This window comes from Sciurus vulgaris, assembly GCF_902686455.1.
Source record: "Sciurus vulgaris genome assembly, chromosome: 7".
NCBI classification, from domain to species: Eukaryota; Metazoa; Chordata; class Mammalia; order Rodentia; family Sciuridae; genus Sciurus; species Sciurus vulgaris.
This window is the reverse complement of record NC_136467.1, coordinates 105,606,155-105,612,299: the sequence shown is the minus strand read 5'-3', so window position 1 is coordinate 105,612,299 and position 6,145 is coordinate 105,606,155.

The window sequence follows — 6,145 nt, the reverse complement described above, 5'->3', positions numbered from 1 at the left end:
CATTTTATCCTATTCTGTTCCTGTTAGCCCTGGATTACTGGGCCTTGTCTGGTGAGGCAGAGTGCTCGGGACTTATAGTTCTTTCTACAAAAATGTTTGAGGCCTGGAAAAAAATTATTTAAAAAGAATTGCAAAATCAAAACTGTGTATCTTTAAATGTCTAAGGATTTAACATTATGAAAATTAATTATCTACAACCCAACTTTAGCCTTAGATGGTGACACAAATACTTGATGTAAACCATGGGTTCATTTAAATATGTTTTTACACTGCGAGAGTGCTAGAGCTTCTGAAAGTAAGGATGCCTGGAATCCACCAGTCTTGAAACTGCTCCGTTCAATCATGCCTTATTTTTCACTTTGGATTCTGATTTCTCAGACACTCTTGATGTTGTAGTAAAATCATCAATAAGAAGCCAAACCCTTGAGCATTCAGCTGTGTCCACTGTGTGTTGAATACTGTACTCAGCACAGTATGAGAGGTGATAACACAAAAGGTAAAATGGGGTCTTTGGTTTAAAGAGTTCAGGGATTAATTAACAAGAAGGGGCTTCCCCACTTTCTTTTTCCTCCCCTACTCAGCTTCTTTTAGTTCCTCAAATTCTCTGAGCTCCTTCCTTTCTATCTCACGACCTTTTCACATACTGTTCCTTGAACATACTGTTCTTGCCACCTTTGCTTGGCTTCCTAACTCCTTTCCATTCTCCCATCATCTGTTAATGTCACTCCCCCAGAGACCTCCCCTCACACTCTACCTCCTCCCCCTTACCTAATTTAGGTACCTTCAGTTATTCTTCCATAGCTATCCAGTGTCCTTGTCTTTGTGTTTTGCTTTTGCAACATTTAACATGTGGGATTACTTCATGCTTTTCTTTGTTTGTTTACAGTCTGTCCTGCCTTGTGGAGGGCAAAATGGAGGTAGGACTGTTTTGTTCACTGCTGCATCTGCAGTGCTTCTCTCAGTGTGTGACCGACCGTAAGTGTTCAGCAAGCATTTGTTTAATAAATGAGAGAGGAAGGTCAGGCCCTCCTACAACACTTACTGGCAATGCAAAAGTGTCTGAAATTGAAAGGAAATAAGAAACAAGACATGGTCTGTGGGAGATGAATTGCAGGAAAGAGAGAGAACTGGACAAAGATCAGTGTTCAGGGAAATCAACAAGCAGAACCTGGCCCTCATTCATTCAAAGGGCTCTTTGAAAGCCCAGATTCTGCTTTCCATTCTTTTAAGTCCATCATTACAATATATTAAATTCCCAGGCCTTCAACCATAGCTAACATAGAGAAGAAAACAGAAAGTAACATGGAAAAAATGTAAAAATTCAAACAAATTTCCTTGAAAACTTTAGAACAGTTTGAAACATGGATTTATTTTGGTTTCTTTTCTTTCTTTCTGGGGACTGAACCCAAGGGTGTTCTCCCACTAAGCCACACCCCTGGCCCTTTTTATTTTTTATTTTGAGACAGGGTCTCCCTAAATTGCCCAGATTGGTCTCAAAAGTACAATCCTCCTGCCTTGGTCTCCTGAGTAGCTGGAATTATAGGCATGTGCCACCATTCCTGTCTTGTTTCATGTTTTATCACAAGTATATGAGGTCATTAGAGCATGAGTTTACATTTTTTTTCTCACTAAATGGAGAAAATAATTATTCAGTCTCTATTGCACAAATGGAAAACAGGGACACAGGGAGAAAATCCCCACTATACTTTATGCTAATTAGATATTAATTAGCCATTTTTCTCACATGATCTGATATGGCATCATCTGCCAACTAAGCACTAATTGCCAATTCTGCAGCCTTTGACAGTTGCTAGACTTACTGTTGTCCTCCATGACTGGGTGTCTCCATGTACTTCCTCATCTTTCCTAGTTCTTTTAAATTTTCTCTTCAAAACAGAGATTTTATGAAGTGAGAAAAATACTTACTTCATGTGAAACACAAAGCTGATACTAAAACTACCTCAAATTAAAGAATTTAAAATATAAATATGCATTTGTGTAAAATGGCAATGCTATCTGTATGTGTGTGCAGGCGCGTGTGCCGGGAATCCAACCCAGGGCTTCACACATATGCTTCTATTTTTTGATGTAGAAGAAACCCATATAGCAGGAACCCCTAGGTTCACTCTCCTCTGGTTCATATAGTAGAACCCCCAGTGATCAGCTAGTCCCCTCCCCTCCAGAACGCAGATTGTCTTTCCTGCTGTCTCCTGAAGCAAAATGTGGACATGTGTCTAAGTCCTCTAGGTAACATGTTTAAATAAGAATATCTTAGTCAGGTGTGGTACTGCACACCTTTAATCCCAGTTACACTAGAGACAGATGCAGGACAATTGCAGGTTCGAGGTCAGCCTCATCAACTTAGTGAGACCCTATCTCAAAATAAAATAAAAAGGGTTAGGGATGTAGCATAATGGTAGAGCAATTGTTTTAGCATTTGTGACACCCTGGGTTCAATCCCCAATACTGATGGGAAAAAAGAATATCCTATATTTTGTACCACCTTCTTTTCTAGAAGTCTAAAACTTTTTATAATTGTTCATATATAACACATCTTTGATTAAACAAGATGACAATATTCAGTGTCCGAAGTATTATAATATTTCTAATACCAAAATACTTTGTAACTATTTTAAAAACCAATCACCTTCCAAATCACTCAAGAAAATTATTTTTACTTACTTATTCCTTTAAATGTCTTTGAAAGAACATAAGATCAGTGGAAATAAAAGCAAGTGGTCTAATATCATTTGGAATGGGCAGTAATTTTTTGTAGTTATTTTCAAGAAAGATATTTAGACTACTTATTTAATATTTTAATATCTAATTTAGGGCGAACATAGTTAACAGTAATCATATTTTACATAAAAAAAATCAATACATGGGAAATGCGTATGTGCCAGGTTTTTTTTTTTTTTTTTGTAGAAAGCAACAGAAGCCAACTCCAGCTAATTGAATAACAAAAGGAATTTATTTTTAAAATATTAGAAAAGTTATAGAATTTTCTGAGGTATGAAAACCAGGCTTTGAGTGCACACTGCAGAACGGACATTCCTGAGGAAGTTCAAGTCCTGCAGCCTTGCAACTAGAACTACCTAGAGAAGAAATGCTGAGCAAAAGCAGTTTGGTGACCTTGGTGTACCCTTGAAGTATAAAGGCATACTTGATATAAAAACAGGAAATCATGGTCTTCCCACTTAAATTAGTTTATATGATAGATGATGACAATCTTTCTAATTTAATTCAAGTGCAAACACAGCCACCATCTCATAAATCTTACAAAATTGAAACCACAGGACATTTTAAATAATGCACATAATCTATCAGTTGTTTTACAAATAAAGATTAACATGCCCAATATCAAATAGCCACCTAATTTATTTGTGCATATTTAAGGCTCAAAAAGTCGCCCCTCCCCCATTGGCCATGGTTCAGGCTCAAGGCAAGGGGCCAGTTCTGGTATTCTGACTGGGAAGGTTGCACTACAAAATGACTTGTTAATGCTTTCTCTGACCAGAGTAGAAAGCACCTTTGTTCCCTCTGCAGGTGGTTATTATGAGTCACTAAAATGTCTTAATCCAGACTGATTTCAAGGTTAAAGAGGCAGGGTGGAAAATGACACCTGTTCCTAGGTTTTGGTCATTCCCTCTGGGACCAATTTCTTAGGGAATTGGCAAGAAATGACAACACCTTCTGAGAGTGGGCTGACTGTTATTTGTGTTTGTGAAAGAGGAAATGCCACATTGATGTACCCCCATTGCCCAATGTCACTACCATTAAGACAAGAGAAAATTCACTGGGTATGCACCACCTGCCTGGACTGTGCCAACCACTTGCATGCTGTGTATCCTTTCATCCCCGTGAGAATGCTGTGCAGAAGTTCCTCTCCCCGCCCCCCCCATTGGACAAATGAAAAAACTGAAGCTCTGAAAGGTTGTGCAGTTTCTTCAAGGACAAATATGTCAGTAGTGAGTGGTAGCCTGGGACCAGAGTCCAGTCTGAATGATGGCAAAGCAGCTGATCTGAGTCACTGTGCCACACCCAGCACCTTTCCTGTGGGTTCCTTTTCCTTTCTTTTTTCTCAGCATTTTTCCTATCAGGGACTGCAGCCCTTCAACACCTTCACCTTCCCTGACACTGTCTCTCTTTCCTGTCAGGGCCATGCCCTGGGCATATAAGCTTGGCTAACTGATTAATTTTTGTTTTTATTAGAACCTCACTGTAGCAGCCACAGAATGATGAAATTGTCAAACCAAGCACTTCTCAAAGGCCTGTCTGCAGTCTCCTGCTGCACCCTTTGCTTCTGTCTCGTAGGTGGTCTGTATCCTTAGCAGTGCTGTCTAGAACAGTCTTATGACTACAAGCTCAGGACCTGAGCTGCTCAGTCCACCCTACCCGTGGCACCAGGAAGAAGAACAATCCAGATCCGAAACTTCACTAACTCCATGATATAGAGTCTACTTCCTTGCTTATCTGTCACAAGGAAACCAGACCTCAGTTTGGGTTTACACTTTCTCTCCTGGCCATCAGGCCTGTCATGCACTGCTCCAGTTCAGAGCTGGCAGAAGGAGGTCTTCCTTTAAAATGCTGGAGATGCCCTTCCTGGGCTCAGGTCACCCTGCACTAGTCCTGTTCTTTTCTATTTTCTCTTTCTAGAACAGGAGAGTATGTCATTCCTGGTTCCCTGAAAGGCCTGCCCACTTCCCTGACCCTTTCTCTGAATCTACCAGTCCTTTTTAAGGCTGATTCTAGCTGGCAAAAAGCAAATGATTAGTGAGGACAGTAAGGAAAGGGTCACCAATAAAGCCTCACTAGAAAGCTTCTAAAGCCACAAGAATAGATTAGCTTGCTAGTTAAATTAAGAGAGAATGATTGAAGCAATTATAGATTAATATGGAAAGAGCAGACATCTTTATGATGGTGGCTCATCACCCTCTCCAAGAATAGGCTTTGACTTTCCATTTGTTCAAATTTTGTGTTGTTGACTAGTGTTCTAAAAATGTTTTATGTAAGTATTATGCATCTTCAGTTAAGTTCTTACATAGGTGTTTTATCTTTTTAAAGTTTTTTGTAAGTGGGGTATTTTCTATATATTTCTAACTCATTTTTTGCATATACGAAGGTATTATTTCAGTATATTGACTTACAACCACCTTACTGCATTCTCTTACTAATTGTTTCGTAGGTAATTATCTTACAGCTTTTGGCTATGCCATTATATCACTTTCAAATAATGATATTTTTGCCTATTTTTTAATTTTTAGGTCTCTAATTTCTTAATTTTGCTTCAATTGAGTATAAGATATTTTAAAATGCTAAAACTCTAAAACACATGATTCACAATAAGCCATTTTTATAACCATGGTTACCACACAGGTTTTTTTTTTTTTTTTTTTTTTCCCCTGATACTGGGGATTGAACTGAGGGTCTCATATATTCCAGACAAGCATTCTACCACTGAGCTATATCTCCAGCCCTAGCACAGAATCTTATAGTTATAATTAATTTCGTAGTTATAATTATTTTAGTGGCTTTCTCCCTCATTAAATTACAGACTTCCAGGCTTGGGATGTCAGAGGTAGAGCACTTGCCTAGCTTGTGTAAGGCCCTGGGTTCAATCCCCAGCACCACAAAAAATAAAATATGACCTTCCTTGAGGGTAAGAACTGTTATCCACCTTATATCCCCTGTACTTAGTTTCTCAATAAGAATTTACTGATAAATTAAAGAAAAAGCAATAATCCAACCCAAAATAAATTAAAATAACTATCATTTACAAAGTGTCTGCTACTGTCATCTGGCATCAATGTTAACTAGCCTATTTCTCTTAAATGTTTCTTAGGTCAGAATTCCATCTCACCTTGACCTACTTCAGAGTTCTGCTGATCAAAGATCTGCTTCAGATATCCAACAGAGAGTTGTGTCTATGGATAACTTTACACCCTCTGCCCAAGATCAAGTGAACTGTGCTGGTCAGCTCCACACTCTAGATGGGAGAGGTGAAGACACCATATTCCAGGCAGAGGGGAGAAATGACATGTCTACTTCCAGCTACTATGGTAGCATTCTGTAGGGCATAAAGGGAGACCGAAATCCTTCTGACCAGTCTCTATCTTTGGTTTCTGTCACTTTCAACCTTCTTCAA